We start from the raw sequence: 12,764 nt of genomic DNA, 5'->3' as shown, positions 1-12,764 counted from the left end.
AAAAAAGAGAAAATATGCCTTTAACAGCATGAAAAATTAATTCAATATGTATACTTTGAAGCCTTTATTTTTAGAATCGTACCATCAGAATGCTCTGAAATTACCTGAGAGACACACTGGATAGGTGATGTCTTCCCCGCAGACTTGGAATGAAGCTGGAATAACGTCAGGATTCCTTTTAGAGTAGCCTGAAAAAGAGAAGATATGCTTTTAATAGACTGAAAAAACGTCAATATAGCTATACTTTTAAGCCCTTAATTTTAAAACTGTCCATCAGAATGCTCTGAAATTACCTGAGAGACACACTGGATAGGTGATGTCTCCCCCAGACTTGGAATGAAGCTGAAATAACGTCAGGATTCCTGTTTAGAGTAGCCTGAAAAAATGACAAATATGCCTTTAACAGCATGAAAAAGATTTAAATTATACTATGTATTAGACATTGTAGGCTTTATTTTTAGAATCCTACATCAGAATGCTCTGAAATTACCTGAGAGACACACTGGATAGGTGATGTCTCCCCGAGACTTGGAATGAAGCTGGAATAACGTCAGGATTCCTTTTTAGAGTAGCCTGAAAAAGAGAAAGATATGCTTTTAACAGACTGAAAAAACGTCAATATAGCTATACTTTTAAGCCCTTAATTTTAAAACTGTCCATCAGTATGCTCTGAAATGACCTGAGAGACACACTGGATAGGTGATGTCTCCCCGAGACTTGGAATGAAGCTGGAATAACGTCAGGATTCCTTTTTAGAGTAGCCTGAAAAAGAGAAAGATATGCTTTTAACAGACTGAAAAAACGTCAATATAGCTATACTTTTAAACCCTTAATTTTAAAGCCGTACAGCTTGGTTACATGTGCTCAGTCACCCTGTCATCCTCTGTTGTTTCCATTAATCTGCATCAAATTATAGCATTTATGTAAATCATGTAGTACAGCAGGATTAAACATCCTGTGATACTGTGCTATGCTATTCTAAACATGTATGTATATATTTAACACACACACACACACATACACATACACACATATATACATATATATATATATATATATATGTATATAAAGATAGATGTTCTATCTATGCATGGAGTCTTGAATTCAATTTAAAAGCAACAAATGAAGGTCCTAACAGCTAACTATTTCTCAAGTGGAAATCAAACTTTAAAAAAAGCTTTAATTAAGTAAACCTCAGGGCAGTTTTTCCCCAGCATATTTCCCCAACATGCTGTGTCATTGTTTGGCATCCTGCTGGCTTATCAGCTTGCCCTCGACTCGTCTACTGTCTCTGCTCAGCTATTCACCGCAGCAACACCTGAGCGCATTTCAGAAATGTGGTCTTTGTTTTTTACGTACAATGATTCAGCCATTGAAGTGGGGTGCAAATGGTGCGATGGCGCTGCATTGAAGAAATTGTAATGAAAGAAAACCAGATTCTTCGGGAAAGGCAGCGATTCACTAAACGGCAGAACATAAGTCACCTTTTTCCATGGGGTTGTGCAACAAAAGATTTCACCAGGGGAGCTGCCAATGCCTGTGGGTGTCTTGTAGGCTTTTGGCAGCTACATAGTGATGGTATTGTCACATCTGGCAATATGGAGATGCCAGCATACTGAGAGGCAGAGCTATAAGTTAAAAGCCTCCCTTACAACGTCTTGTTCCATGCTCAGACTGTCAGCACACTCTGTCACTAACTCAGGTGAAACGTCCTTACTTTACGCAAAACTTAGCAACTATAATCTGCATAAAGACAAGGATTCAATCTGAAACGCCTCCAAATGTCCTGTTTCAGAGTCAAGTTCGTCTGAAATGAGAATGAGGCTTGTCTTGCGGAGGGTTGTGAACCATGGATTCTTTGGTTCCACGAGCAGCCAAGTGCTTAGGTATTTCCAATTATAGGGAATATGTCAAGGTGGCCCTCGGTAATTAAAGCCTAATCATGCTGGTGGATTCAGAGAAGCATCCTCATCAAGCTTTCATTAGTCTCCCTCCTTGTGATGCCCAGCAGCAACCAAACCCCCTTTAGGAATGCTCAGATAGCCTACACCCGAACCACCTCTAATGAGAGCAAGAATATTCTATTCAAATGGGTTTTACAATTTCTAATAGCAAAAAAGGAAAGAAAAGAAATAACTCTATTAAAAAAAACATGTGTCAGTTGATAAAGAAAGAAAAATGACACTTGATTTGACAAAATTCAGAAAACCGGTTCTTTAGCCATTTGTTTTAAGAAAACCAAACTTTTAGTACTCATTAATAGACACAAATGATCTCTTATACAACATATCATTTTCCAAGAGAAGAACAGACTAACGCACTGTGGCCACTACAGTGTGTTTATCTCCTTGAAGAAACCTTTTCCGTGCTAAATTTGGATGGATTTTGGTGTGAACTCAATTCATGAGTTGCCACTCATTTTTACCACAGATCCTGAAGAATAAAAAAGTGCTTTCCCATTCCAACTGCTGTGATGCATCTGTTCTTGTTTTACCCCTCTGGCTCTCGACTGCTCTCACACTTCAGAGAAAGATGGTGACTGAAACTTCAGGTGAGATCTTGTGTTGGGGGAGAGCGCGAGCAGCTGGATAGGCTGGTGGCCTTGTGCTCCGAGAGAGATCAACCAGAGCATGGTGAGGGAGCACCTGGCTCTCCGACATGCTGCCTGTTTGACAGACAGCACAGACACCTGGAAGCCCAGTGAGAGAGTGCAGTGTAAGAGCCACTGCTGCTCTACAGGGCCATGCATTATGCAGGAAACTCTCTCTTTCTCTCTCCCTCTGCCCCCTGCTCTGCGGTAAAAATAGATCAACAGACCTGAGCGTTCAGCTTTTTTTTTTCTTATGCTTCTCACTTTCACTTGGATCTCACCAGGTGCAGCGTCTGTTGGCTCCCGCCTCTCATTTCTTTGTCTGGATATTTGTGTACCTATGTGCAAGTTTATACATGTGTGTTTGCACACACACTTTCTAGAGTGTGTGTATGCTGAAGCATGTGTGCAGGTCAACCAGGGTAAGACTATTTTATCAGTTTGTTGCAGTATTCGGATTTTAATAAAAGTAAGATGTTAGTCTGGCAGTGGCGTTTCCTGTTATTGGTGCCAATGAGGAGCTGAAATTTTGGAACAAATACTACACTAACTTCTGGGTTTTGAGGCTGTTAGGGTCTCTTAGTTTAAATGAAAGAGCTTGACTGGCCTGCTCAGAGCCCTAACGTAACACCTTCATGAGGAACTGGAACGCTGACTGTGAGCCAGACCTTATCGCCCAACGTCCTAGCCCGAGCTCAAAGATGCTTTTGTGTCTATATTAATACTCATGGTTTTAAAATAAAAAGTTACATAACCACGTTTTTAAGTGCATATAGAGTTTGGCCCCACTTTGCACCTGTTTTAGCTTTATCTCTTTACCCGTCTAAATATCCAGAAGACAATCAGCCAAATCCAAAATAGGTAGAACAGATCCGAAGAAGTAAATAGTGTGTAATTGCATGGAAATGTATGCATCAACATACTGCATGCACATATGTGTAAAGGTCCCCTGTTGCAGAGCAACGGCTCCCTGAAGACCATTGATCCGTGTCTATGACCACAGAGGTCTCTGACTCCTCCCTGATTGTCATTCCACTGCTAATTAAACAGTCGTGCTTAACGAGTTCACGTTGATAACAAGGTTGGAAGGAAAGGTCACCCTATCACGCTCACTTCAACTGGACACCGTCAATAACAACCCTGCCTGGGAGGACAGGTACCCACACACACACACACACAAACACACACACACACACATACAAAGGTAATCACCCAAAAGAAAGACTCACAGCTTATGCATTGGGAATGACAGATTAATCAGACTGTGCTTATGCAGAATGGACTTCTTTTGTGCTGGTCAGTCTTCCATAAGCTTTCAGAATTGGATTTGTCGCTCTTGAGAGAGCAATAGCATACTATTCAGTTGTCTTTTTTGGCCATAAAGTCACAAATTCCCTGTGTTTCTCCTTGATTTTTATGCTTTTGGAATTTTAATTCTTTAAAATAGCATTATGACCTTCACGAGACCCCATAATTGTCCACTTACATTTCTCATATCTGAGCATACATTAAGTTATTCTAATCAATTATGACTAGAGTCATAAAAAACAACTTGCAAAGAATCTGTTTAGATGGGCATCAGTGTAACAGACGCCCCACCTCAAGGTTTTAGCAGGGATTGTTTGAAATCCATTTCTTATTGAAGCTTTGACATGGAAGATTTAAGTGTTAGCTGCTAAAAGGCGTAGGCAAGCTGTGTTGTTTTTTTTAGGGGGGAGGGGGGGAATCTATCCTGGAAGATGATAAAGAAAACAGGGACATAAATGCAACACAAGTTGAATTGCATTAACAACAAAGCAATTTAAAGTGCTTTGCATTTGGCATGAAAAGCAATAAGAAAAGAGAAAACAAGAAAAGAAATGAAAAATAAAAAAGGGTATGTAGAATAACAAGGCAGCAGGAGGAGCCCAGGTGTTGCACAATTTCTTCCACGGTTTCATACTTGATAGGATCAAATTGTAACATCCTAATTGAATTGGTTTTACGTACACATAATACCGGACACAGAGGAACTGGCAGCTTAGATAAAAGTTCAAGGGCCACTGACACAGGAGGGTCTGTCCGCCTGTCGACCAAAGCAAACAAGAAGTGTGCGTTGTTGTTGTTGTTTTTGGCAATGATGAAAGAGAAGCACTGCCTTCTTGATATTTAATATTGCCTAATGTAGTGAGTTGAAAGCGCTCTCTGTCAGTTTAACGTTTTTTTTTCTGAAAACACACCGTGGCTGACAAGGAATGGATATCAAATTTGATCAATTTGCTGAATTGGTTGAGTGCATCCTGTTTCCTAACAGCTTTACCAGATATGATGATTAAATAGAGTGCGTCCTTCTTTTTCTATCAAGACAGAAATAAAGCTTGCTACCAACACACAAGTCCTGGTTTGTCTCCAGCTGCAGATTTAAGCTTCCAACAAGCGCATAAATGCATCAAGGATGATATCAGCTATTTAATAACAGACAATGCATGTATATTGGCAAACCTATGTATAGGCCTACCGTGACATTCTTTTTTCCTTGGCAATAAGGATTTGGGACAGTCCAGAAATACATTTTGGTTGAAAATCTTTTTCTAATTTGTTTTTTTTAATATATGGACCTGTGTATAAGAACAAAGTGCGTCTGCTGTTTTTTAAGCAAGCCTGAAAATGTCCACAGACAAACACCGAGCCAGACACACAAACACACAACCTATATATACTATCTGGCCTTCTCATCATTTATCTTACAGCAGCAGAATCAGGATAGATTGGTTCAATTAGACTGGCCTTTAATGTAATCTGTTTAATCCATTTCTATCATCAAAGCCAATATCTACCTCTCCCCTTGGAGAGAGGGATTAATCCTCCGAGTGTATCTCAGAGCGAGCATCTCGGCTATAAAAAAAACAGCCTAGGAGTCGCTCAGATCTCCTCCATATTTGTTCTTTACAACTGGCTGTGGAGAGTGTCTCAAGTGAAGTTTTAATGGGTAAAGATTTAAGATCTTCATATCCTACCAGAGATTGCAAACGCTGTTTGGCACAATGCACAGTGCCACAATAAAAAGACAGGGAGGGTTTTGCCTCTTTCTTTCCCTTTCACTTCAAAGATTGCCGAGTTGATTTCATAATGGGGGAAAAAAACAGTATTGTGTTGCAACGGCAATTCATAATTCCTTCACTGAGCTTGTGTGTACTATCCACTGCTTTCAAACCATTAGCTTTATAAAATGTCAAATTCCAATGGCTGGCTCCTTTTTTTCAATTGAAGGTTTTCGTGCTACCTTATTAAAAAAAAATAAAGAAGTGTGTTGCAGGACCAATGGGCCCGTGAAATCTATGCAAAAGCCTTGACAAATGTCCCCTCCCCTATAACCCCCCACCCCCCAACCCCCCAAAGAGAAAAAAAAATGCATTGGCCCTCAATGTGGCAACACGACTTGCTTATTACATTCGTGGATTACATCCAACAGCTGCAATCTGCTTTTACCTGCTGAGATTCCTGCAGGGAAGGGGGATTTTATTCCCAATACCCATCTATCCATCCCCTACCCTGCATGTCTCTGCACTCACACTGTCAGGGGAAAGAAGAAAAGGATGCACAGGTATTTATTACTGTGTGTCTGCGTAAGGCTGAAATGCATCTTAAAGATATATACTCTATACACTCAGTGTAAAAAATAACATGCTCTTACATGTTTTATCCCCTTTTCCACTATACCTGTTACATACAAATTCTGCTTCAACCAGTTTGGAAATCCCCATATCAAGATTTTTCCCTGCACCCATCCCAGTGTAAATGCAACATTTCCAAAATTTTCTTCTCCTTGTGTGGATTACCTGTGTGATTGCCTGCCGGGAGAATTCCCAATGCAGCATTAGCAACACTGCTCGTCACAGTTGATTGAAGCACTCCCAGAGCTCTTTTTACTGTGTCGGGAATGCCGGCAGATATTAAAGCAATACATGAGGCAGCTTGTCTGAGTCCACTGACTTTGTGTTTTTAATGGCGTCTATGAAAATGTGTAAGGACACTCACTTTAATAAGACTTGGTTATAAAAACTCGGTGATAAAACGGTTACATCTGGGCTGCCACATGTACTGTACTTGGATGACAACATTGTCCTCCAAAGTGTGTTAATTATGCTCCAGCTGCACACACAGCAACAGTGGGACTTGAGTGCAACGGACAGTTTTGATCAAAGCTGATTGATTGGACGACACAAGGCATGGCTGCGCATAGCAACATGCTGGGGTTAAGGGTTGGGGCTCCCGAGGTGTCTGAGAAGACCCTGTCTCACACCCCCACTCCATTTGTTAACACAAGCCCTATTGCAAACCATATCTGACAATGGATATTGATCAGGTGAAAGGGAAGGATCAATACTTGGTGATTGGGCAGAAAATACAGGGCTAGGGGGATTCCGGCTTAAATAATTTATATTATATTTGGAACTCAAGTGTGAAATATTTTCTTAATCAAAGCCTAAATGCATATACAAACAGACACATTTCTGGTTTTTAATTATTGGCACCATTCTTGTACATAAAGTATATTTGATCAGATTTTTAACCACACATATTTTTTCTCTAGATACTCTAGATATAATGTTATTATTAGGAAGAAAAATAACTTTATTATTCATCTCATTCAATCGTACAGTACAATGAAGTGAAATTCGATCTCTGAATTAAACCCATCCTAGCAGTAGAATAATCTAGCCCATGTCTAATATAAAAGTTAGTCAAAGAAATAATGCTTTTAGAGATTGAATAAGGGAATGCATTGGTGATCTCAGTGCAAAATATCTTTCAAATTGCAACTAACATGTGACTCCCAAGCATTCAACACTCACAGCTCTCAGAACATCATACATTTGCATTTACTGCCACCTGCTGCCATGTGCAAGCAAATGCATGTGCATGACCTACAAGTAGAGAAAACATAATAAATTGCCCCTCACAGCAGTGAAAAAAAGTATTAACTGGGTGCCCTTTTAGTATAGAAAACTTGATGCAGTGCCCTTAAGAACACATTTCCAGTGGAAAAACATGATGCAGTACCATATAGGCCACATGCTAGAAAACCTTCTGTACTCTGGTGCACCACAGAAAGTAAAACATTCACCTTCATAGAAGCATACATATACAAATATGCATTTTCATGTGACATATTTAAACGACTTGTAAAGTGTGGTCAAGGTGAATGGTCAAAACTGAGGAAAAGTGCTTAAAGCATAAAAAGACATTATTAGACTTAATGTGTCACAAACTAAACATAATGTACTTTTGCCATGAATTGAAATCAAAAAAAGTGTGAAATCTATTGATGCTTTTTGTTGCATGTAGACACGTTTTTTTGGCAGCAGTCCAGGATTGTGGATGATTGTTGAATTCTGGGAGTTATTGTGTAACGTGGTTGTTAAATAAGGTCAAGCACCGGCCCTTTGACAGACACAAGCACTGTGCACAGAAACATGGCTGTTCGTGTCTTTGAGGGTAGAGCTCATGCAGCTGCTTACCTGCAGTACAGAATAACACCTGATGAATTAATCAGCAGGATTATGAGCTACATGGAGAAAAAGGTAAGTGTGTATGGTAATGTTTTCAGCACTTTAACAAGCCACAGCATGCTTATATGAGTTTTAATGCTGTATTGTAGCCTATAATACCTCTAAAACCCTAAAAACCCTTGTTGTTAGCTGGCATTCGTATACACTAAGATGGACTTGCCTTATTAAACTCTTTTAGAATGACTACACATTGATTATGGCCACTTCAGGATATTGAATGTTACGATTGGAGATGCTGCAGAACTTGATTAGCACTGCCTTAGCCTGACTCATAAAACCACCTATGTTATCTGTGTTTTTTATAAATTCAAAGCAACTAACAGCTTTACTCATAAGGTTTGACTTGATTAATTTAAGACACCAAACCAGTTCAATCTAGCGGTGGACGTGGGCTGTGGTTCGGGTCAATGGACGATCTATTGGCTCCGTACCTCACAAGGTTGTTGGAACAGACGTCAGCCCCCCAGCTAAGATGGCTCTGCTACAATGGCGCCTCCAAATGTGTCTACGGTGAGTGAGCAGAAGTGGGCGCTTTTGTAAAAACCTTTGTCGTTTAACTTCAAGGATAGTGCAAAATGTCTCCAGGGTGACACAAAACTGTTTTTATTTGTCCACATTGCAAACATCCTCTAACTGCATTAAGACTGTGAGTAAGTAGAGAGTTACTGGTTATCCACAGCAGTTGCTACAACACAACTTTGTAACTACTTTTTAAAAGATATAGCCAACTATATTTCACACATTTTCTGGAAAGAAAAGTTGTGTTTGTGTACTCATGTGATGTGTGCACAGTGTCCTTTGAGCTTTGAACTATACTTTTAGTAAAAGGTATTATTATACATTTTCTTTATGAAATGATTGGTTTCCAAAGTTCAGCAAGTTAGGCTGCGTTATAATTTTCATCGTTCCAGTGCCAGGTCGAGGAATATTTTCCAGCCTAAGCCACCTGACCTAGGAAATGTGACAAAAAATGTATACATTTTTTGAAGTATTTTTTTTTCTGACCACTTGGATCCCAGGGAGTGTCCGGCAGAAGAGCTACCGTTTGCTCCTGGTGAGGTGGACCTTGTGACGGCCATGGCGGCGGCTCACTGGTTCGACCGCAAGCGGTTCCTCCTGGAAGCTGACAGGGTTCTGAGGCCTGGAGGCTGCCTGGCTCTCCTGAGCTACACCATGGACTTTGAGCTGGAGTATGGGGGCGTCTCCAACACAGCACTAAATCACATCTGTGAAGAGGTTCTTCCAAAATCTAAAAACTTAAAGTAATATTTTGTTGTTTTAAATCCAGCTAATTCCTGGAATGTATTGTTTATGGTAAACGTGTTTTTAGGAGACAAGAAAAAGGCCCCTGAGAAATAAGACAAGGACATGTGCATATGTGCTAATGTAGGACAGAAACAAAAAAATGTCATACCAATGGAGCATGGTGTATAGTCATTTATAACCATAGCCTGAGTTAAACCAGTTATTCAGCAGCCTTTTAATGTGAATTATTAATATGTCAAATACCATTGAATGCCTAACCTGATATAGTCAGTAGTCACTTGTTATTAAAGAAGTTATTTAGTTGGTAATGAGAATGTATTTTTGTTCTTTTTTGATTAGTACTACACTGCTCTGCGTCCGTTCCGAAATCCCCATATAGGAACGAGCTCTATGAAGATCTACTCAGACTTGTTTGACTCCTGCCCATACCCCGACAAAGAGTGGTGAGACTGCACTAACATACAGTTCTAAATGCAGTCCATATAAAACCAGGAGCATAAATGCTCTAAGTTCTTACATATTTACAGCTATGGCATGGTGGAAAAAGTGAGTCAGACATATGTACACTGGGACGTCTGGGAGTTAACAGGCACAGAGCTGTTGGGGGTCAAACGTGTTGCTCTTTTGTGTCCAGGAATGAGTGTGTGAGGGTTAAAAGGATCATGCCACTGAGCGGCTACATTGCCCTGGTGGAGACCTTCTCCACCTACCAGACCCTGCTGCAAAAGAACCCCGCTGAGGCTGAACGTCTTTCTAATGACACCAGGACCAAGTAAGATATTAACCTACACCTTATCCATAGGTCTAATGGTTAACTTCTGGCCCTTAGCGCTCCCCTTCACTCGCCTGACACTGAACGTTGATCTCTCAATGTCTATAAATTCATTTTTTATTATCAAATAACTGCGTTGAATACAGTCACAGTCTTAGCATTAATCAGAAAATCCAAAGATTGCTGTTGAAGGCTTTTACTGCTTTGATAATATAGACAAAAAATATTAATACAGTGTAGCTCAGCACACAATATATATGGAGGGGAAGCACTGAACCACTTTGACTTAGATCAAAAAAGATATGACATTGCATTTAATTACTAGATTTTTTTTAGATCAGATTTACACACAGTTCTGCTCTCTGTGTCTGAAAAGAGTTGACCCATTCTGTCTGGTAGGGAGGAGAGAGAATCATTTGAGGTTTTACTTACACTTCATATGTGGATTATGCCACTTTGGCTACCTTCGGCCAGTAATCCATCCATTAATTCATTGTACAGCTTATTAAACCCCTCCGTCTGTCTGCCTTTAATCACAGGTTGATGTCTGCCATGAAGGTGTCTTCTCCTGATACAGAAGTTACGGTCATTGTGCATTATTTCTATTGGCTGGCGCACAAACCTTGATCTCTCTGACTGGCTGAGTCCTCCAGATCCCGACCCCTCGGTTGGAAATCAACAGAAAAAAAAACAATCATATTTTTTGCGTTTTTTTTTCTATAAAGATATTTGATTTTCAATTAGGAAACAATTATGTGATGAACCTGCTGTTAAATTAACTCCAGGCTTATGAGCGTTGACATCTGGGAATCTAGAGCCTTCCAGAGTGAACACTAGATGGAGATCTTCATAACCTCTACTTTGAGCCTTTTACAGTCTTAAAATTGTACTTTTCTTGAAGTTTATTCAGGACCAGGGAGGAAGAAATCCAATTGCATCCAGAATATCCACGTGCTCAACAATATTAATATTAATAGATTGAGTTGTCTTTTAATTAATCAGGGACGTGTGGCGTATTTAAACATAAGTTGAATTGCTAATTCATTGCTGTACAACTCTAGCATGAAATATCAATCAGCTGCCAATCTTAAATACAGTCAGTGCCAAAAATATAAACAGATTAACAGTAAAGATGAGAGATATGTCTGAGAAGTGGCATTTAGTTCAATATGTACAGTAATATTAAAGTATTTGATTATCTGGAATGTTCATGATTTTGTCTATAATGTCCAATAAGGTCCCATGAATCAAAGAGTAATCCGGATAGATAGTAATCCAGAGACAAAAGACGGGGATTGAAACAATGGGGGCTGGAGCAACCTCATCAGATCACGTCTCCGCTGTCCATGTCTCGACATGAAATGATGTTCGATCGCGACAGGAGAAAGGATTTCTCTTGGTGCATTGTGGTGGTATGAGTCTGCTGTTGAAGGGGCTCCTTGTGCGTGCACATCACAATTCTGGTGAGGTTCACTGTGAAGAGTCTTTGCCCCATGATCCTCCTCTCTGACACTTCCTTCAAAGGACCAAGCTCCACCCTCAGGACGGAGGCTGCCATCCTGGTGAGCTTGGCATCAATGCCCTCACCCTGCTGCCCCAGCAAACTGCAAGTAGTGTGTGAGCTCTCAAGGCTTCTGTTGGCCTTTATGCAAGCAAACACGTCAGATCAGTCAAAGTGAGCCCCCCCTCATGGCTGGCTGGCTACAGTGGCTACAGGTCATAAGTCCCGCACCCTTCATAAAAGTGACACTGAAAACTCAAACCACACTTCCAATACAGTTTCTCCAAACATGTTTATAATTTTAGTTAGTTATTATCACGATAATCCATGTCCCAGAGTCCATTTCCCCAGATGAGATGGGTTTTATCTGTTATTTGACACTATAAACACACACTGACTTATGAATTATTTTTAAAATTTAGATTTAGATTTAACATTTACATTTAACATTTAGATGTAGATTTAACATTTGGATTTATCATTTAGATTTTGATTCAGCTTTTAGATTTAGATTTAACATTTGTATTTATGTTTAGATTTACATTTAACATTTAGATTTAGATTAACATTAGATTTAGTTTTAACATTAGATTTAGATTTAACATTTAGATTTCACATTTAGATTTAGATTTCACATTTAGAGTTATATTTAGCATATGGATTTAACAATTAGGTGTAATATTTAATATTTGGATTTAACTATTTAAAATAGCTCTAAGTTGACAAATGTTGTTGTAAATGTGCAAAAAATTGACCCTCAATTCATTGTTTGAAGCTAAATGTGGCAAAACGGTGCTGGTATTTTCACCGTGAGCCGCTTTACAAACACCACCCTATAGTATTTCAGGTTACTCAGGTTCCCTTTCTACCTGCATCCACATTTTCATGCATAAAAAGAAAGAAAAGTAACTTGCTCAATCCTTCCCAATCAAACATTGTTACAAGCATATGTACATGAATGACTTTCTAGTAGGAAACAGAAGTTTTTTTGACTGATTTTACCAAATGAATTATATCTCGATGGAAGAGTGAACTAAGTTGCAGAAACATTTCCATCATTGGTGTAGAAGCAGACAAACAAGT

The sequence above is a fragment of the Etheostoma spectabile genome, chromosome 24, assembly GCF_008692095.1.
Source record: "Etheostoma spectabile isolate EspeVRDwgs_2016 chromosome 24, UIUC_Espe_1.0, whole genome shotgun sequence".
NCBI classification, from domain to species: Eukaryota; Metazoa; Chordata; class Actinopteri; order Perciformes; family Percidae; genus Etheostoma; species Etheostoma spectabile.
This window is presented reverse-complemented; position numbering follows the sequence as displayed.